At 35.8% G+C, this 23,142-nt stretch overlaps 1 pseudogene across 1 annotated transcript in view; it reads right to left on the bottom strand.

The window, feature by feature from the left end:
• LOC147825667 (ubiquilin-1 pseudogene) overlaps positions 1-23,142 on the bottom strand; it is a 45,021-nt pseudogene that overhangs the window by 12,385 nt on the left and 9,494 nt on the right. The window contains exon 2 of the transcript XR_015440376.1: positions 13,449-13,692. The product of XR_015440376.1 is annotated as a ubiquilin-1 pseudogene (transcript). The remainder of the gene's footprint in view (positions 1-13,448; positions 13,693-23,142) is intronic.

The following is a 23,142-nucleotide window of genomic DNA, read 5'->3' as shown; positions in this document are numbered from 1 at the left end:
GAGGGCAGCACCACAGATTGTACCTAGGGCTTTATACATAACATTTTTTTAAAGCAATCAGATTATTCAGTATGATACTGAAATAGTGTATTGTGACAATATGCATTTCTCAAAACCTATAGAATTTTGTAGCATAAAGAATGAACCTTAATGTATTCATATTTTTTAAAAGTATTCAAGAGGTCAAGAGATCAAAAAAAAGATGTAAACTGTGACAAAAAAAATCTAACTGCATGAAACAACCTCATTGACAGGGTAGGAGAAAAGAATGCTGACTTAAGTCATTCTAAAATCTGTAAGACAAAAGACAAAAGGAAGTATATAAAAACATTGCTTGATAAAGTTGTCTGCTAAGGTTCATAGTTCTGAAACCATTTTACATATACACTACAATCAAATAATCAAGTAAATGGATGACAGACTAGGAGTCAGGTTTCTCAGTGTTGAAGCTGAAGGTTACACACAAGCACTGGAAGTGTCTAGAAAGATCCATGCAGTAATAATTAGAGTCAGAGATATCAGTACTAATTCATATTTAGCTTAATATAGCTACATATGTATAAATACAGCAATATTTACAGTTAAGTATATATACAAAGGTTAGAATACAAATATATCCCCTTGTGCTGTCAGCTGAAAGTACCTACAAAACAAAGAGGTGCCAATAGCAATGAGCATACCTAGCTCATAGATCTGCATTTCTTTTGTTTTTGTTTTTTGGTACAGAGGACCCATAAAAGAAGCCAAAATTTCCCAGAGAAATAGTTGATTCCAGGACTGGGGCAGGAAATGCACAAAATAAACCTGGATTATCTTTTTTTTTTTTTTGGATACCGGAAATCGAATTTGGGATCTTGCACTTGCAAGGCAGGTGGCAGAACCACTGAGCTAAATCCCTGGCCCTGGGTTATCTTATAGTGCCAGAAAACAAGGAAGTGATAAAAAAGGGGGAAAAAAAGATGGAATATATCAAAGTGATACAGGAGGCAATTGCAAAAGTTTCCAATAGCCAAAATTGGCACAATTTGAGGATTAAAATAAGGCAGGTTTCAATTATAATATAAATATTCATGAGTCTGTACTGCTACAAATTATCTGTTTATTAAATAGATCAATTATTAAACAAATATATGGGAGAGAAGAGACAAATTTCTGTATGAAAGAATTCCAAATAACTTATGTAGGTATTCTGCCCTCTAGCAGATTAGGTCTAACTTCCCACTCCATAAGTGTGGCCTGCACATATCAGTGTCTTTTCAGAAAATACAATACAAAAAAAGGGAAAGAAACAGTGACTTCTCACTGAAAAAACCCTGACAAACACTCCCTCAACAAGATGACCAATATCAACATCAACAGTGATGTCACTGCTAATGTTTAACTTACAATGTGATGAAAATAGCACTTTACCTCTGTTTTCTTCCTCCAAAAATTATATATAACCCCAGTATAATCATGAGGAATCTCTGTAGAAGGAAATACTATAAAATATTCAGACCAGTATTTCTCAAGACTGTCAAGGTCATCAAAAATAAGGTCTGAGAATTTGTTACAACTGAGAGGAGCCTAAGGAGATATAAAGATTATATATAATGTGAGATCTGAGAACAGAAGACGACATTGGGTAAAAACTAAATAAAACTGAAAAAATTATGGACTTTAGTTAATACTGTTGTATCTATCACAAACTGTGCTGCTATGAACATGGGTGCACATATATCACTGTGGTATGATTCTTTTAATTCTTTGGGGAAGATCCCCAGCAGTGGAATAGCGGGGTCAAACGGGACTTCCAGTCCTAGTTCTTTGAGGTATCTCCATACTGATTTCCACAGTGCTTGCACCAGTCTACACTCCCACCAGCAGTGGAGCAGTGTTCCTCTTTCCCCATAGCCCCGCCAGTGCTTGTTATTGGTTGATTTCATGATAGCAGCCATTCTTTCTGGAGTGAAGTGGAATCTCAGCATTGGAAACAGCCCAAATGCCCATCAACTGGAGACTGGATAAAGAAAGTGTGGGTTTTTTTTTTTAATAAAATGGAGTACTACTCAGCCATAAAAAATGAGAAATTGGAGACATTTATAGCTAAGTGGATGCATATTGAGGCGGTACTCTTTTTTTTTTGGTACCGGGGATCGAACTCGGGTCCTTCTTCTTGCAAGGCAGGCGGTGGAACCACTGAGCTAAATCCCCAGCCGAGGCAATACTCTTAAGTGAAATAAGTATGACACACATGTATAAATACCGAATAGTTTCTCTGGTGTGAGAAACTGAAAGTGTAAATAAGGACTAAAATGTATAATAGGTGATGTCAAATGGGAAGAAAAGGGGCAAAGGGGAAGGAAGTGGGAGGGCTAGGGGAAAGGATAGAAGGGAATGGGATTAATATGAGAAAATGGAAAAATAGGAACAAAATCTTTGTAAATAGGAGGGGTTGAAGGTAGGGCTGGGCAAGGGTGAAAAATAAGAACCAAGAGAGATTATGTAAAGGTGCAAATTTCCAATGATGAATGTCATTATATTGTATACCTAAAATGTACCAATTATTAGAATGAATAATCAATAATGCAAAATAGGAAGAAAAGGTCCAAGGGGTAGGGGTAGTGGGAGGGGCAGGGAAAGGAAAGAAGGGAAAGGAAAAATGCTGAGAAATGGAAAAAATGGAAATAAAGTCTTTGTAAATAGGGAAGGGTGGAGGGGGTGAAGGGAGGGCTAGGAATGGGGAAAAAATAAGAACCAAGATGCATTATGTAATGGTACAATTCCCAATAAGAAATGTAATTGTGTTGTATACCTAAAATGTACCAATAAAAGAATTTAACAACAACAACAAAAAAAAGACCCATACTACTTAAAATAAAAAGAGAATAGACTGTAATACAACAGTGGTGGATGACCTCACTACCTACTTTCACAAATAGATAGATTAAGCAGACAATAAAATCAACAAAGAAATATCATAGTTAAGCATCACTACACATCAAGTGAACTCAACAAACATCTACAGTGTTCCATCAAACAGCAGGAGAATACATTTTCTTTTCATCAGCCTAGAGAATCTTTTCCAAAATAGACTATATTTTACACCATAAAGCAAGTCTTCAAAATTAAAAAACAAATAATAGCATGAATCCTATCAGATCACAATGGAATAAAACTAGAAATCAATAGCAAAAGAAACCACAGAAAATACACAAACACATGGACATTGAATAATTAACAGGGGAGAACTTTAAAAAAATCAGGAGAGAACTTTAAAAATTCATAGAATGAAATGATAATGGAAACTATATTAGAATCTGTGGGACACATATGAAAGCAGTCTAAGAAGGAAGCTTGTAGCTATGAGTACAGTGCCTACATTAGAAAAACAGGGCAATCCCAAATAAATAACCTAATGATGCATATCAAAGTCCTAGAAAAACAACAACAAACCAAACCTAAAGCCAGTAGAAGGAAAGTATAATAAAGATCAGAACAGAAATTAACAAAATACAGATGAAATGAACACTATAAATAAAAATATCAGAGTTGGATTTTTCAAAAGAAACAAGATTGATAAACCACACAGGACTGGGGACTTCGCTCAGTGATTTCACCACCTGCTGCGCAAGTGCAAGGACCCGAGTTTGATCCCTGTTACCATAAATAAATAAATAAATAAATAAATAAATAAATAAATAAAGGGGAAGAGAAAAGGGAAGAAGAGAAAGGGAAAATTATGAGAAAAGAAAAAATGGAAATGAAATCTTTTTTTTAGTTCTTTTATTGGTACATTTTAGGTATACAGTTCATTGACATTTATCACTGGGTATTTGTACCTGTACATGATATATCTTGGTTCTTATTTTTTTCCCCATTACCTGTGAACCCTTCACCCCCTCCACCCTACCCTATTTACATAGATTTCATTTCCATTTTTTTTCTTTTCTCATAGTTTTTCCTTTCCCTCTTTTCTTTTCCCCTTCCCCTCCCTTCACTCCTTCGTCTTTGGACCTTTTTTCCTATTTCAAATTATCAATTATTCATTTTAATCATTTTAACCCTTGTTTACACTATCAGTTTCTCACAGTAGTAAAACAATTCATTATTTACACGTGTGTCCTATTTATTTCACTTAAGAGGATGGCCTCGATATGCATCCATTTAGCTATAAATGACTCTAGTTTTTCATTCTTTATGGCTGAGTAGTACTCCATTTTATAAAAGAAACCACATTTTCTTTATCCAGTTTCCAGTTGATGGGCACTTGGGCTGCTTCCAAGCTTTAGCTCTTACAAACTGTGCCACTGTGAACATGGGTGCACATATATCACTGTGGTATGATTCTTTTAATTCTTTTGGGAAGATACCCAGCAGAGGAATAGCTGGGTCAAATGGGACCTCTAGTCCTAGTTCTTTGAGGTATCTCCACACTGATTTCCACAGTGGTTGCACCAGTCTGCACTCCCACCAAGAATGGAGAAGGGTTCCTTTCTCCCCACAACCATGCCAGCATTTGTTATTTGTTGATTTCTTGATAGCAGCCATTCTTTCTAGGGTGAGGTGGAATCTCAGTGTTGTTTTTCATCTGCATCTCTCAAATGACCAAAGATGTTGAACATTTTTTCATATATTTGTTTGCTGCTTTTACTTCATTGTCTGAGAAATGTCTGTTCATTTCAGATGCCGATTTTTGAATTGGGTCTTTGAATTTGGGGGGGTCTGATTTTTTCCAATTCTTTATATATTCTAGATAGTAGTCCTTTGTCTGAGGTACACCTGCTAAAAATTTTTTCCCACATTGTACGTTGTCCTTTAGCTCTGTTGGTGGTTTCTCCTGCAGTGCAGAAGCTTTTTAATAAGGTGAGATCCCAGTTGTTGATTCTTTCTGCTACTTCCCGTGCTGCTGAGGTTTTGTTCATGAAGTCTTTTCTTATGTCAATGTCTTCAAGAGTTCTACCTAACTTATCTTCCAGCAAGTTTAGTGTTTCTGTCTTAATATTTACATCTTTAATCCACTTCGATCTTGGTTTAGTGCATGGTGATAGGTATGGGTCTAGTTTCAATCTTTGGCAGGTTGAAATCCAGTTTTTCCAATACCATTTATTAAATAGGCTCTCTTTCCTCCAATGATGGTGATTGGCTCCTTTGTCAAAGATGAGGTGGCTGAGCATGTCTGGAGTTGTTTCTGCATCTTCTAATCTATTTAGTGATCCTCAGGTCTTTGCCTTTGCCAGTACCATGCTGGTTTTCTCATAGTAGCTTTGTAGTATAGTTTCAAGTTGGGGATTGTGATACCCCCAGCCATGTCTCTGTTGCTTAGTATTGCTTTAGCTATTCTAGTTCTCTTCTGGTTCCAAATGAATTTTTGGATTGTTTTCTCTAGTTCTGTGAAGTATATTGTTGGAATTTCAATTGGCATTGCATTGAATGTATATAGCAGTTTTGGAAGTATGGCCATTTTCACTATATTGGTTCTTCCTACCCAGGAGCAAGGGATGTCTTTCCATTTTCTTGTATCCTCTTCGATCTCTTTTTTCAGAGTGCTGTAGTTTTCAGTGTAGAGGTCTTTTGCTTCCTTTGTTAGATTGATTCCTAGATATTTCATTTCTTGGAATGCTATTGTAAAAAGAATTCTTTCCCTAATTTCTCTCTCAGTGAGTCTGTTATTTGTGTACAACAAGGCTATTGTTTTTTGAGTGTTGATCTTGTATCCAGCTACTGTAATGAATCTGTCAATTAAGTCTAGAAATCTTTTGGCAGAGTTTTTTGGTCTTCTATGTAAAGTAACATATCATCAGCAAATAATGACAGTTTCACTTCTTCTTTTCCTATTTTTATTCCTTTTATTTCTTTCTCTTTTCTAATTGCTGTGGCTAATGTTTCCAGAACTATATTGAACAGGAGTGGTGATAGTGGGCATCCTTGTCTTGTTCCTGATTTTAGTGTGAAAGTTTTCAGTTTTTGACCATTTACTATGACGTTGGCTGTTGGTTTTTCATAGATAGCCTTAATCAGGTTAAGATAAAGACCTTCTATTCCAATTTTCTATAAGGTTTTTATCATGAATGGGTGCTGGATTTTGTCAAATGCTTTTTCTGCATCAATTGAGATGATCATATGGTTTTTGTCCTTGACTCTGTTAATATGGTGCATTACATTTATTGATTTACAAATGTTGAACCATCCTTGCATCCCTGGGATAAATCCAACTTGGTCAGGGTGTATGATCTTCTTGATGACCCTCTGTATTCTGTTTTCCAGTATCTTGTTGAGGATTTTCGCATCTATGTTCATTAGGCAGATTGGCCTGTAGTTATCTTTTTGGGTTGGGTCTTTCCCTGGTTTTGGAATCAAAGTGACACTTGCTTCCAGGAATGAATTTGGAAGTATTGCTTCCCTTTCAATTTCCTTGATGAGTTTAAAGAGTAATGGCATTAGTTCTTCTTTAAATGTCTTCTAAAATTCAGCAGTGAAGCCATCTGGACTTGGGGCATTTCATTGTTGGTAAATATTTTATTACATTTTCAATTTCACTCATTGTAATTGGGGTGTTTAGAATTTCTATATCTTCTTCATTTGACTTTGGCAATTCGTATGTATCTAGGAATCTGCCCATTTCTTCTGTGTTTTCCATTTTATTGAAGTAGAGGTTCTCGAACTAGGTATAGATGATCTTCTGGATTTCTGCTGTATCTGTTGTAACTTCACCTTTTACATTCTTCCCCCCCCCATTAAGTATATTGGTACATTTTAGGTATAAAATACAGTTACATTCATCATTGGGTTCTTGTGCCTTTACATGAGTACCTTGGTTCTTATTTTTTTCCAATTCCCTTGCCCTCCCTTCCCTATTTGCAAAGACCTTGTTTCCATTTTTATATCCTCTTTTCATATTTTTTCCTTTCCTTTTTTCCCTTCCCCTACCCCTCCCAATTCCCTTAGTCTTTTAGACCTTTTCTTCCTGTTACACAATATCAGTTTTACATTTTTTAAATTACAATATTAAGATCTAGGAGACATTACTACAGATTTTACAGAATTTAAAAGGATATAGAAAGCATATTACAAAAATCTTTTTTGAAATAAATTGGACAACTTCTAAGAAGTACCTTGGAAGACAAATTAATGAAACTAACTCTGGAGGAAATATAAAATTTGAATAGCACCTATTAAAGAAAGTATATTCCTAGCTTGAAAACCTACCTATACGACAACAGCAGGCTCATAAACATTTTAACTGATAAATTATATCAAACAATTAAAGCAGAAAAAAGAAGGAACACTTCTCCCCTCATTTTAGGAAATCAACATTGTGCTAATCCTAAAATTGGATAAAGATAATAGAAGAAAAAATTATGAACATAGATAGAAATTTGTTTAACAAAACAAACTATTGGAAGTCAGATCTGGCAGGATGTAGAAAGTGGTTTTGTTACAGGGATGGTAGTGTTGGTTCAGCATTAGAAGATTCATCCCCAAAAGTCATCATTTTAACAGAGGAAAGGAAAAAGCCATATGATCGTGTCACTAGTTGGAGAAAAAGTATTGGACTAAATTCTACAGCTGTTCATGGTAAAAGCTATCGGGAGTCTAGAAGTAGAACAGAAACTTCCAGTGAGAATGCCTTATATAAATGGAGAAGATACAATGCTTTCTCCTTAAGGTGGGGAACAAGGGCAGGTATGCTTATTCTTTATCTGTCCATTAAACTTTGAAACCTAGTCCCCACCAAAATAGTCTGGCAATAAAATGACACAACTAGGATAGGATTGGCACGGCAGAAGCAAAATCTTTATATGTAGATGAAATGATCATCTACAGAGAAAATACTAAGAAATCTCTAGGAGCCCCTAGAACTTGTACTTGAATTTAGCAGGATTAGAAAACACAAGGTATATAGAAAAATTCAGGTCTGTGTATACTTGCTATAAATGAAGAATTGGATATTGAAATTTAAAAGTTATGTAGGAGTACAAAGGACCTAGAAAAGTTAAAAACAAAAACAAAAACAGTGTTGGAAGATGTTTAGTACCTAATTTTAAGACTTCTTCTAAAGCTACAGTAATCAAGGCAGTGTTGGTGTAAGGAAAGACATATAGATCATTTGAATAAAACAGAGAATCTAGAAATAGAACCACACATATATGGTCCACTGAGTTTTGAAAGATTATTTAACATTAGCATTTTATAGAATATAAACTCAATTCAAGAGCCAAGGAAGAGATAATGTTTTCAGGAAATGGCCCTAGAACACCTGGTATCTGTATATAAAAAATTAACCTCAACCCTTTTTTTCCATACATGAAAATAACTCGGAGGGATCTATCAACCTAAATAAGAAAGCCTAAAAGTATAAAACTTTAAGAAGAAATTATAAGGGAAAATATTTATGAATTCAGGGTAGGCAAGAACTACCTAGGATACAAAAAACATGATGTATAAAAGAAAAAAATTGATAAATGGGATTCCATCAAAATTTAGAACTTTAAATGACATCATTAAAATGAAAAGTAGTCCTTAAACAGACCATATTTACAATGCATATAACCTATGACCAGAATATATAAAGAATTCTTAGAGCTCATTAATAGACAACCCAATTAAAATGTAGGCATAAGAAGACAATAAATAGCCAGTATAGCACAAGGAATGGTGAGCAACTCTAGAATCAGAAAAATACTAATCAATACAATAATAAGATTGAATTATACACTCATTAGGGAGATGAAGTTAAAAGTTTTAAAAGCCTTGTCAGGACTTTTTTTGTTGTTGGATTCTCCCCTTTTGCATTTAATTTGTCACACCCAATGGATTCATTCTGCTGGGTCTCCTGGGGTTGTGATCCTCATTGTCTTTTCCTAGGGTATTGTCTACAATTTTTTGGAGTGCCAGTTTGGTATTCATGAAGTTTCTGAGGTGCTCTTTGTCATGAAAGTATCTTATTTCTTCATCAGTTTTGAAAGATAGTTTTGCAGGGTACATCAATCTGGGTTGGAGGCTGTTTTCCTTTAGGGCTTGATATACATCACTCCAAGCTCTTCTTGCCTTGAGGGTTTGCATTGAGAAGTCTACTGTGATTCTGATGGACTTTCCTTTGTATGTGATTTGTTTTCTCTCTCACTGCTTGTAGAATTTTATTCTTCTGTTGGATTTCTGGAATCCTAACTATTATATGCCTATGTGTAGATTTTTTTTTATTAAGGCTAGCTGGAGTCCTATATACCTCACTTATCTGTATGTCAAGTTCTTTCCCCCTCCTTTGGAAGTTTTCTGCTATCACTTCTGTGAACAGTTTTTTTTATGTCATCTGCACTCTCTCCTCTTTCTTCACTGACTCCAATCAGTCTTATGTTATTCTTCTTTGCATTGTCTAGCAGCTGGTGGATTGATTTCTTTTGTTCCCTTACAATTTTAAAGCAATTTTTCTTTTCCTCCTCACTAATTGCAACCTTATCTTCTATATGTGAAATTCCATCCTCACATTGGTTCATTCTGCTGCACAGACTTTCCATGGAGTTTTGAATCTCTTGGAAATCTGTTTGTATCTGTTTTATGGATTCCATTTGTTTCCTATGTTGGGATTCCATCATATTCCTCAGATCCTCTATTTTTTTTTTATCTGTGTCCTCTCTAGATTTATTAATCATGTCTTGCACCATGAACACAATCTTTGCTGTTATCTGAGTAATTATTTCTGATTTCATTTTTCCCAGATCCTCTTTTGTTGCCAGTTCAGAGAGTCCAGGTGGTTGAGTATCAGATTGTTCCATCTCGTTTCCCTTTGGAGTTGCTGTAGGTGATCCAGAAGTCTGTTTTTCAGACTTTTTTATGTGTCTTCTCATTTCCACGGTAGGTGGGGGGGATGCTTCTGGCTTCCACGCGGCTCACCTTCTCTGCCCTAGGACCTTGGGATGGCGGTGGGGGAGCTTCCTTCTGGGTGCTGGGACTGGCTCACCTTCTCTGCCCTAGGACCCTGGGATGGCAGTGGGGGAGCTTCCTTCCAGGTGCTGGGACCAGCTGAGCTTCTCTGCCCTAGGAGCCTGGGATGGAGGCATACCTTTTTCATTCTTAATTGCATGTATTTGTGCCTTTTCTTTCCTTTTTCTGATAAGGTTGGCTAAAGGTTTATCCATTTTATTTATTCTTTTAAAAACCCAACTCTTTGATTCATTGATTTTTTTTTGTATTGTTCTCTTAGTCTCCATTGCATTAATTTCTGCCCTAATATTCATAATTTCCTCTCTTGTATGAGCTTTGGATTCATTATGCTCTTCTTTTTCTAGGAGCTTGAGGTTCTGCATTAGGTTATTTACCTGAGTTTTCTCTGTTTTCCTAATATAACCATTCACTGCTATGAATTTCCCACATAGAACTGCTTTCATTGTGTCCCATAGATTCCTATATGTTGTACTGGCATTTTCATTTACTTGTTTAATTTCTTCTTTAATTACTTCTGGGACCCATTGGATGTTCAAGAGGGTGTTATTCAGTTTCCATGTGTTTGTTGGGTTTTTGCAGTTTCTAATGTTATTGATCTGCAATTTTATTGCACTATGGTCTGATAATATACAGGGGGTATATTCTTTATAGCCCTTTATAAAAGAACTTCTATTCTTTTACATTTACTTAGATATGTCCTATGAGCTAGCATGTGGTCTATTCTGGAGAATGACCCATGTGCAGCCAAAAAGAATGTATATTCCCATTTTGTGGGATGGAATGCTCTGTAAACATCTATTAAGTCCATTTTTCAATAGCTTGGTTCAGTTCTAGAATTTCCTTGTTAACTTTTTGTCTAGATGATCTGTCTATTTGTGATAGTGGGGTATTGAGGTCCCCCACTCCAATTGTGTTAGTGTTTATTTGGTTTTTCATGTCTATTAATATTTGTTTTGTATAGCTGGGGGCATTTGTATTTGGTGCATATATATTTAGGATTGTCACCTCTTCCTCTGGATTGTTCCCTTCACAAGGATGTAGTGACCATCTTTTTCTCTCTTAATTAGTTTTGATTTGAAATCTACTTTGTCTGCAAATAAGATTGCTACCCTTGCTTTCTTCTGGGTTCCTGTGGCATGGAGAACTCTTTTCCATCCTTTTACTTTCAGTCTATGAGTTTCTTTTTGAGTTAGGTGTGTTTCTTGTATAAAGCATATTGTTGCATTTTCCTTTTTAATCCATTCTGCCAGTCTATTTCTTTTGATTGATGAATTGAGGCCATTAACATTGAGAGTTATAATTGGTAGATATTGATTTATCCTTGTCATGATGTTTTACTTTGGTTGGCTGTTTTATTTCCTATTTTTTCCCCCTTTCTCTTTAGTGTCTAACCTTGCCTGGTGGCTTCCCTCTGTTGGGCCTTATGAAGTTGTGACCTTCATTGCTTTTTTCTAGGTTATTTTTTAGAATTGCTTGTAGTGCTGTTTTGGTATTCATGAAATTTCTCAGGTGTTCTTTGTCGTGGAAGTATCTAATTTCCCATCGATTTTGAAAGATAATTTTGCAGGATACAACAGTCTAGATTGGAAGTTATTTTCTTTTAGACCTTGAAATACTTCACTCCAGGCTCTCCTTGATTTGAGGGTTTCTGTTGAAAAGTCTGCTGTGATTGTGATGGGCTTTCCTTTGTAGGTGATTTGTTTCTTTCCTCTAACTGCTTGTAGGATTTTGGTTTTTTGTTGGGTTTCTGGGATCTTGACTATTATATGTCTAGATGTAGGGTTTTTTTGATCATGGCTAGTTGGAGCTCTACATGCCTCACTTATCTGTATGTCCAATTCTCTACCTCTGTCTGGGACGTTTTCCACTATTACTTCTGTGAACCGTTTTTTTTATGTCAATTGTGCTTTCTCCTATTTTCTCATGGACTCCTATCAGTCTTATGTTATTCTTCTTTGCATCATCTAGCAGTTGTTGGATTGATTTCTCATGGTCCCTTACTACTTTTAACAAATCTCTATTTTCATGGTCTTTAACTGCAATCCTGTCTTCTATATCTGATATTCTATCTTCACATTCCCTTAATCTGCTGTGGATACTTTCAATGGAGTTTTTGATCTCCTGAATATCTGTTTGAATCTGTTTCATGGATTCCATTTCTTTCTTGTGTTGGGCGATCATGGTTTCCATTTCTTTCTTATGCTGGGTATTCATGGCTTCCAGCACTTTTCTGAGCTCATCTATTTTTTTTTATCTGTTTCTGTTCTAGAGCCTCTAATCATGTCTTTCACTCTACTCACCATCTCTGTGGATATCTGGGAGATTATTTCTGCTTTGAATTTTTCTAGAGCCTCATTCATCTGTTTTGTTACTTCCTGTGCTATCAGTTCAGGGTATCCAGGTGGTTGGTTATGGGACTTTTCCATCTCATTTCCCCGAGGATTTACCCCTGGTGGGGTGGAAGTCTGAGTTTGTGCCTTGCTTAAATGTCTTCTCACTTTTGTTTTTGGTACTGTCCTTGGTTTAACTCCTGGGTTGATTGTTTGAAATTGCTTATTGTAGGTATCTTTGTTGCTTGTAATTAGAACCCTTATGGAATGATTGCTTCTCAGAGGTGTCTTCCAGATATAGCTGGTCTTTAAATTTTGAGGCTCTAATGACTCTAAGGCTATCTCATTTTCCTTATACTAGGAAGGTTCATTGACTAGATCAATAACAACACCTTAGCCCAAGTGATACAATCAGCAACACCACTGCACCAAGTACATCTTTGAAAATGACATTTTGTGGTAGTTATTATTCTATCACCTGTATCTGTGTGGATTAAATCAAGTTCGAGGACCAACACAACATATAGTGAATAAACTCTTCAATATAACAACTTTACCCTTTGGGATGGGGAGTTAGAAGGGGTTGGGGAGGGAGGGACAGATGGGAAGAAGGATACGGGAAGGTTAGCAATGTGGCCAGAGGACACAGGTGAGAAGGAAAAAGAGAATACTAGGAAAATGAAGAACTCCAAATGAGGACCAAAACAGGGACAAAAAGGGAAGATGAACAATGTGGGAGAGCAAGAGAGTAAGTGTAAGAGAGAGAGAAAGGAAAGAGAAAAGAAAGAAGAAAAGAAAAGAAAAAAAGGAGAGAAAAACAAATATTTGCAAAGAGTAGGGGAAAAAAATTAAAGATAAGAGGAGCAAAAGAAAACAAAAGAGAAAAAAACCAAAATAATAAAACTAATTTTGGGAATAAAAAAATAACCATGAAGATGAAGGGCCTCTTTCAGGGTATGTCTCTGCTGTCACAGTAGACAACATGGGTTGCACTGTACAGATATAAGTCAATGAGTCTCAGCAAGCTAGTCGCAGGCTCATGAGATTCAGGCAGATTTTTGGCTACAAGTCCCAAGTTGAGCTCCCTGTCCTCCTGTAGGTTTGAACTCTGCAGAGTTGTACTGCAGGTTCCAGCTGCCCTTCCCCTGAAGATAGTCCCGGTCCTGATGGGAGGTGAAGATGACACCAACTTACCCAGTACAGTGGTCTGGTGGTCTGGTGTCCTCTGCGTCTTTGTAGTGTGGAACCATGTGGCTGTACAGAGGAGCAGGGGGGCGAGGTGTCCAGTGGATTGCTGCCAGGGCATGGGCTGATTCGGCGCATTCCACGTGACTTGGGCGTTGCTACAGTGTCTGCAAACCTGCCTGTCTGCAGCGGGCTGATTCAGCACGTTCCGCGCGACCTGGGGTGTTGATATGGCGTCCACAGGAAATGAAACCTACGTAAATAGGAAAGAGTGGAGGGGGTGAAGGTCACACAGATAATGGGGAAAAAATGAGGACTAAGATACATCATGTACAGGTACAAGCACCCAATGATAAATGCAAACGTATTGTATACCTAAAATGTATCAATAAAAGAAAAAAAATAAAATAAGAAAGAGACCTAAATTAATAAAATTAGAGATGAAAAAGTTAAAATACAACAGATATCACTGAGATATGGAGGATTAATAAAGTCTATTTTGAAACCTTGATTCCAATATATTGGTATATCTAGAACAAATGAATAAATTCCTAAACACATATGACCTAACAACACTTAACCTGGCCACCATTCCACTGCTTCTAGGGCAGAGGAGGTGAGCCAATCCCAGCGCCCAGGAGGAGGCTCCCTGCCACCATTCCACCACTCCTAGGGCAAAGGAGGTGAGCCAATTCCAGCACCTAGGAGGAGGCTCCCTGCAGCCATTCCACTGCTCCTAGGGCAGAGGAGGTGAGCCAATCCCAGCACCCAGGAGGAGGCTCCCCACTGACATTCCACCACTCCTAGGGCAGAGGAGGTGAGCCAATCCCAGCACCCAGGAAGAGGCTCCCTGCAACCATTCCACCCCTCCTAGGGCAGAGGAGGTGAGCCAATCCCAGTGCTCAAGAAGGAGGTTCCCCACCACCATTCCACTGCTCCTAGGGCAGAGGTGAGTCACGCAGGTGCAGCAGCACACCCCCTGCCCCCATGGAAATGAGAAGACATGTAAACAAGCCTCAAAAACAGACTTCCAGATCATCTACAGCAATCCCAAAGGGAAATGAGATGGAATAATCTGATACTCAACCATCTGGACTCCCTGAACTGGCAAGAAAAGAGGATCTGGACAAAATGAAATCAGAAATAATTTCTCAGATAACAGCAGAGATTGTACCCATAGTGCAAGACATGATTAATAAATCTAGAGAGGATACAGATAAAAAAATAGAGGACCTGAGGAACATGATGGAATCCCAACATAGGAAACAAATGAAATCTATAAAACAGATGCAAACAGATTCCAGGAGATTAAAAACTCCATTGAAAGTCAATGTAGCAGAATGAACCAATGTGAGGACAGAATTTCAGATATAGAAGATAAGATGGCAATTAGTGACCAGGAAAAGAAAAATTGCAAGGGACCACGAGAAAGCAACCCAGCAGCTGCTAGATGATTCAAAGAAGAATAACATAAGACTGATTGGAGTCAATGAAGAAAGAGGAGAGAGTGCAGATGACATAAAAAAACTGTTCACAGAAGTGATGGTAGAAAACTTCCCAAGCAGGGGAAAGGAACTTGACATACAGATAAGTGAGGCATATAGGACTCCAACTAGCCTTGATCAAAAAAATTCCACACATAGGCATATAATAGTTAGGATTCCAGAAACCCAACAGAAGAACAAAATTCTACAAGCAGTGAGAGAAAAAAAACAAATCACATACAAAGGAAAGCCCATCAGAATCACAGCAAACTTCTTAATGCAAACCCTCAAGGCAAAAAGAGCTTGGAGTGATGTATATCAAGCCCTAAAGGAAAACAGCTTCCAACCCAGATTGATGTACCCTGCAAAACTATCTTTCAAAATTGATGGAGAAATAAGATACTTTCATGATAAAGAGAACCATAGGAACTTCATGAATACCATATCAACCCTCCAAAAAATTGTAGACAGTACCCTAGGAAAAGACAATGAGGATCACAACCCCAGGAAACCTAGCAGAATGAATCCATTGGGTGAGACAAGTTAAAAGCAAAGGGGGAGAATCCAACAAAAAGAAAAAGTCCTGACAAGGCTTTTAAAACTTTTAACTTTATCTCCCTAATGAGTGTACAATTCAATCTTGTTATCATACTAATTAGTATTTTTCTGATTCTAGTGTTGCACATTTTTCCTGGTGCTGTACTGGCTATTTATCATCTTCTTGTGTCTACTTTTTAATTGGGTTGTTTATTAATGAGCTGTAAAAGTTCTTTATATATTCTGGTCATAGGTTATATGCATTATAAATATGGTCTGTTTAAGGACTACTTTTTGTTTTCTTAATGATGTCATTTGAAGTTCTAAATTTTGATGGAATCTCATTTATCAACTTTTTTTCTTTTATACATCATGTTTTTTGTATCCTAGAAAGTTCTTGCCTACCCTGAATTCATAAACATTTTCCCTTACAATTTCTTCTTAAAGTTTTATAGTTTTAGTCTTTCATATTTAGGTTCATAGATTCTTTCAAGTTATTTTTATGTATGGAAATAAAGGGTTGAGGTTAATTTTTTATATATGGATACCAGGTGTTCTACTGCCATTTGCTGAAAATACAATCTTTTCCTCTGCTCTTGAATTGAGTTTATATTCTATAAAATGTTAATGTTAAATAATCTTTCAAAGCTCAGTGGACCATATATGTGTGGTTCTATTTGTAGATTCTCTGTTTTATTCAAATGATCTATATGTCTTTCCTTACACCAACACTGCCTTGATTATTGTAGCTTTAGAGGAAGTCTTAAAAGTAGCTACTAAATGTCTTCCAACATTATTTTTTTTTCTTTTCTTTTTCTCTTTACTTTTCTAGGTCCTTTGTACTCCTACATAACTTTTAAGTTTCAATATCCAATTCTTTATTTATAGCAAGTATACATAGACCTGAATATTTATATATACCTTGTGTTTTCTAATCCTGCTAAATTCAAGTACAAGTTCTAGGGGCTCCTAGAGATTTCTTAGTATTTTCTCTGTAGATGATCATTTCATCTACATATAAAGATTTTTTTTTCTACCTTGCCAATCCTATCCTAATTGTGTCATTTTACTGCCAGACTATTTTGGTTTAGGCCTAGGTTTCAAAGTTTAATAGACAGATGAAGAGTAGGCATATCTGCCTTTGTTCCCCACCTTAGGGAGAAAGCATTGTATCTTCTCCATTCATATAAGGCATTTTTGCTGGAAGTATGGAGTGCATGATTTTGATCTGTTGAGAAGGTTCTGTTCTACTTCTAGTCTCCTGATAGCTTTTACCATGAACAGCTGTAGAACTTAGTTCGATACTTTTTCTCCAACTAGTGACAGGATCATAAGACATTTTCCTTTCCTCTGTTAAAATGATGACTTTTGGAGGTGGACCTTCCAATGCTGAACCAACACTGCCATCCCTATAATAAAACCCGTTTCTTTTTTTTTAAACCACTTTCTACATACTGCCAGATCTGACTTCTAATAGTTTGTTTTGTTAAACAAATTTCTATCTATGTTCATACTTTTTTCTTCTATTATCTTTATCCAGTTTTAGGATTAGCACAATGTTGAGTTCCTAAAATGAGGGGAGAAGTGTTCCTTCTTTTTTCTGCTTTAAATGTTTGATATAATTTATCAGTTAAAATGTATGCAAGCCTGTTGTTGTCATATAGGTAGGTTTTCAAACTAGGAATATAGTTTCTTTAATAGGTGCTATTCAAATTTTATATTTCCTCCAGAGTTAGTTTCAGTAATTTGTCTTCCAAGGTACTTCTTAGAAGTTGTCCAATTTATTTCAAAAATGATTTTTGTAATATGCTTTCTATATCCTTTTAAATTCTGTAAAATCTGTGGTAATGTCGCCTAGATCTTGATATTGTAATTTTTAAAATGTATAATTGATATTGTGCAATAGGAAGTAAAGGTCTAAAGGAGCAGGGGAAATGGGAGGAGTAGGGGAAAGGAAAGAAAAGAAAAAATATGAGAAAAGGAAAAAAATGGAAACAAAATCTTTGCAAATAGGGAAGGGTGGAGGGGGTGAAGGGAGGGCAGGGAAAGAGAAAAAAAATAAGAACCAAGATACTCATGTAATGGTACAAGATCCCAATGATGTATGTAACTGTATTTTATACCTAAAATGTACCAATAAATTTAATGGGAGAAAAAAAACTAAACCAAGAAGATATTTAAAAATCTTAATAAATCAATAACAAGTAATGATACTGAAACAGTAGTAAAAACTTTCCAAAGTAAAAAAGATGGTGGGGGCCGAGGTTTTAGCTCAGTGGTTCCGCCACCTGCCTCGAAAGCACAAGGTCCCAAGTTTGATCCCCAGTACCAAAAAAAAAAAAAAAAAAAAAGGCATGACCTGATGGATTTACGGCTGAATTTCACCAGACCTTTAAAGAACACCAATCCCTCTCAAACTTTTCCATGAAATGGAAAGGGAAGGAATGCCTCTAAATTCATTTCATGAAACTAGCATTACCCTGATACTAAAACAGATAAGGACTCAATAAGAAAAGAGAACTACCAATATACTTAATGAACATAGATGCAAAAATCCTGAATTAGATACTTGCAAACAATTCAGCAACACATTAAAAATATTATACATCATTTCCAAATCGGTTTCATCCCAGGGATTCAAGGATGATTCAAGTTATGCAATCAATAAATATAATAAACCACATAAATAAAATCAAGGATAAAAATCACATAATCATCTCAATAGATGCAAAAATCCTTCAACAAAATTCAATATCCCTTCATGATAAAGATCCTGAATGGGGCTGGGGATTTAGCTCAGTGGTTTCACCGCCTGCTGCACAAGTGCAAGGACCCGAGTTCGATCCCCGGTACCAAAAAAAAAAAAAAAAGATCCTGAAGAAAACAGAAATAGAAGACTCTTTTGTCAAACTAATAAAACCCTATAGGACAAACTCACTGAATAGGGAAAAGCTAAAAGCATTTCCTCTAAAATCAGGAATAAGACAAAGGTGCCCACTCTCACCACTCGTGGTCTAACTTTATGATCAATTATATTACATTATTCTGGGTTTCTAATATTTACCTTTTCTTCATTCTAAGTCTATTTCAAGTTGGTATGTTTTTGTTATAAAACAGATTGACAATTCCTTATACTAAAAATAAATTTAGTATATGACCCAACAGTTGCATTTGAGCATTTATCCCAAAGGCATGAAAAGTTTTGTTCACACAAACACATGACATGAACAGCTTTATTTATAAAAACCCAAACTTAAAACAGCTCAAATAGGGCCTGGGATTTAGCTCAGTGTTTCCGCCGCCTGCCTTGTAAGCGCAAGGTCCCAAGTTCAATCCCCAGTACAAAAAAACAACAAAAAAACCCAGCCCAAATATGTTATTCGTGTCATATATATTTTTGTTACAAGCTCTATTTATAGTTTTAGGAGTCAATAATAAATTAATACATATAATAGATGTGTGTTTCTCTTGGGATAAAGTCAATGAAACAAATTAGCATGTCATCAGCCATATTTATTAGATTACTTGTTTATTTTTTAGATTAAGAAAGTTCACTAGACAAATTTTCATGTAAGATTATTTCTTCAGTGCATCAGAAAAATTGTGGTGAACAGTAGACTAATCATGAAAAATTCCTTTAAATGAAAAGACATTGTAAAATATATTGTTCCAGTTTTTTCAAAAATTTATTGTTTAATATACCTTTGTTTGAAAGTTTACAAGATTACAATTGCAGAAAAGTTTTGGCTCATAAGCAGATACAAAGGAGAAAAATGAAAATGAGGCAGAATCCAATTTAGCTGATACTATACCAAAGTTGTATGTCCCACTAAATTGAATAAAGGGAATTTTTGCTATGATGATGACATGTATCCTTTATTTTTTGTTAATATACCAAGGATTTATAGCATATTTTCCCCTGTTACACACAATTCTGGGAATTTTTTTTTCATTTGTTACTTTTTTTTTTTTTGCCAATCACCAATGTTTTGAAGTCTCCAGTGAGGAGCTGGATTTCAGTAACAAGGGCCTGAATGAGATGAAGACATTCCATGATCACCAACCTTACAGTGACTTCCAGACCCTGAAGATGATTTTTGGCTTTATCAAAGTTTGTGGAGAGAGGATATATACTGTTCATAACCATCAGGCTTGTAATAACTTCCAGGAGCAATTTCCAACAAAAGATTTGGTTTTGTTAACAAAGAAGACAAAAACAATTACCTCTTCTAAAATCTGTAAGTACTTACCTCAGAATGATTTTCAAGACGAGTTACCTGTAAAAGGTTTTAATTACTTCACTAAAGGTGATTTTCAAAGGCAAAAATCTTTCCACAAGCACTAGTCTCATGATGAAATAAGATTACGATATTCAGAATACACAGATGAAGTATCAGGGCATATATAGGAACCTTTACATAGCTATTCCAGCAATGATTTCTTAGAGAAAATTCCATTGAAAAACTGTGTTAATAGAAATTGTAGACAAAGACTACTATCCTTTCTGAAGTTTCAAAAACAAATCCAATTAAGAAGTTTTGACTCCAACACTGAAACTGGACCATGGCAAGATATCTTACTGTGACCACTCCCATGCTGAGCCACAAGAACAAATATCACTGGAAGACTTGGACTTTCAACATGAAACTTCCTTACAAACACCATGGCATTTTCTTTTCTTTCTTTTTTTTCCTTCAATTCCTTTATTGGTACATTTTAGGTATACAGTACATTTACATCTATCATTGGGAACTTGTACCTTTACATGATGTATCTTGGTTCTTATTTTCCCCATTCCTAGCCCTCCCTTCATCCCCTCCACCCTTCCCTATTTATAAAGACTTTGTTTCCTTTTTTCCATTTTTCATAATTTTTCCTTTCCCTTCTTTCCTTTCCCCTACCCCTCCCACTTCCCCTACCCCTTTGGACCTCTTCTTCTTATTTTGCATTATCAATTATTCATTTTAAACATTGGTACATTTTAGGTATACAGTATAATGACATTCATCATTGGAAATTGATACCTTTACATAATCTCTCTTGGTTATTTTTCCCCATTCCCCTGTCCTCCTTTCAACCCCTCCATTTCTCCCTATTTACAAAGACTTTGGTTCCATTTTTTCATTTTTTCATAGTAACTCCATTCCCTTCTTTCCTTTTCCCTACCCCTCCCACTTCCCCTTCCCCTTTGCCCCTTTTCTTCGTATTTCACATTATCTATCATACCTTTTCATCCTTATTTACACTTTCAGTTTCTTACACTAGAGAAACTATTTGGTATTTACACGTGTGTCCTGTTTATTTCACTTAAATGTATCACCTCAATGTGCATCCATTTAGCTATAAATGTTTTTAATTTCTCATTTTTTATGGCTGAGCAGTACTCCATTTTATACAAAAAAACACATTTTCTTTATCCAGTCTCCAGTTGATGGGCATTTGGGCTGCTTCCAAGTTTTAGCTATTACAAATTGTGCTGCTATGAACATGAGTGCACATATGTCTCCGTGGTATGATTCTTTTAATTCTTTGGGGAAGATACCCAGCAGGGGAATAGCTGTGGGTTGTCCCTTCACATTGCTGGTGGGTTTTCTTTCTGTGCAGAAGCTTTTTAATAAGAAGAGATCCCACTTGTTGATTGTTTGTGCTACTTCATGGGCAACTGAGGTTTTGTTCATAAAATCTTTTCCTATGCCAATATCTTCAAGAGTTCTACCTAACCTCTGTTCCAGGTGATTCAGCATTTCTATTTTAATATTTAGATCTTTAATCCATTTTGATTTTAATTTAGTGCATGGTGAAAGATAAAGGTCTAGTTTTAATCCTTGACAAGTTGAAACTCAATTTTTCCAGCACCATTTATTAAAGAGGCTATCTTTCCTCCAGTGAGGGTGTTTGGCTCCTTTATCGAAGATGAGATGGCTGAGTGTGTCTGGAGTTGTTTCTGCATCTTCTAATCTCTTCCACTGGTCCATCCGTCTGTTTCTTTGCTAGTACCATGCTGTGTTTATCACAGTGGCTTTGTAGTATAGTTTCAAGTTGGGGATTGTGATACCCCCTGCCATGTCTCTGTTACCTAGAATTGCTTTTGCTATTCTGGGTCTCTTCTTGTTCCAAATGAATTTTTGGATTGTTTTCTCAAGGTCCATGAAGTATGCTGCTGGGATTTCAATTTGGATTGCATTGAATCTATATAGCAGTTTGGGAAGTACACTATGGCACTTTCAAACTGCCCACTTTCTAATAACATAAATATTGATTGGTGTTAAGACAAGCCATTTTGTACTGTACAGTAAAAAATTGTCCTTGATTTCAATAAAACACTCAATTTTATTTCAAAATAGGGTATAAACATTAAAAAGTATATAAATTATCACTCAAAACTAAATTTCACACTTGTTTAATGGATCAATTTACAACTAAGGTTTATTTCTGACTACTATGAATTAGAAATTTCCCTTAATATTATTTCCCAGGGTTGAAATAAATGTAACTTAGATTTAAATGTTTTATTTCTTGACTATAAAGACTATCAGAATGGAAATTCCATGATTTTTAGACAATAATTTTTAAAAATCCTTACATTTAAAAAAATATACAACCTAGAAGTCCTTTTTTCTGTCATCCAGTAAGGGTTTTCATATGTACCACTTATGTGGGAACATGAGAGCAGTGACTCCAGAAATCAAAATGCAAGGCAAAAAGGAAAAAGGTGAAATATGACATCTTAAAGGGAAAGCAGAGTTATGGAAGAGAGATATAAAAGGGGATAGAAATAAAAAGATAAGTCAGGAAAATAAGACCATAGAAGAGAAAGCTGAAATGAAATAAGTATTATATAGTTATGATATAATTTTCTCCAATTTAAAATACATATGTTCCAGTTATATTAGATTTGGACTCCTTCCTGAACCTAGTATAGGTTATCTTGATTTCCTTTAGAAATTTTTTTTCTCTTGTAACTTCTACTAGCATCTCATCTGTCTTTCTTACTTTTTTTCCACAGGAACTCAGGTACTGATAATTTCAGAGGCAGAAGTCAGAAGTAATATTGATTTGACTAGGTGACTATCTTCTTCAAGCTTAACTACCACTGACATGTAAACATATTTCCCCGTACTATTTTTTTTTTTGGTACCAGGGATCAAACTCGGGACCTTGTGCTTGTAAGGCAGGTGGTGGGACCACTGAGCTAAATCCTTGGCTACATGTAAACATATTTAAAAGCAATTATTTCATAGATTCATACATAGTCTGGATTTATATACAACCACTGACAGGCCTGGCCATGACATCTTTAAATGATTGTCACTTCTCTCTTATGGCTGAAAGTTTCAAAACCAATTAGTCAGTTCATCTGTACCTAACTTTATAGTGGTTAGCATTTGGTACCAGTTAAGCCAAAAATTTGTTTCTTTTACCGCATAACTTAGCTGTATTTCATGATTATAAGTCTACATCCTAATCCTAGCCCACTGCCTTCCATTGAACAAGATAAAAGACAAGGTTAGTCAATAAAATACAGTATTTAAAAGACTACTGTCAGTTCTCTCCTATCAGTATTAAATGTGAAGTCAGGATTACAATTACATTATATGAAAGAGTGTAAGTTTCAATAGGAAATTGAAACCAAATTCAATTTTATATTGAACTAAATTACTCTATAAAATCAGATTCAAGTT

This window comes from Heterocephalus glaber, unplaced genomic scaffold (assembly GCF_053883595.1).
Source record: "Heterocephalus glaber isolate CG9 unplaced genomic scaffold, H.glaber_assembly_v1.0 deba00001497, whole genome shotgun sequence".
NCBI lineage: Eukaryota > Metazoa > Chordata > Mammalia > Rodentia > Bathyergidae > Heterocephalus > Heterocephalus glaber.
The sequence above is the reverse complement of the archived record's forward strand: the minus strand, read 5'-3'. Positions and strand labels throughout refer to the sequence as shown.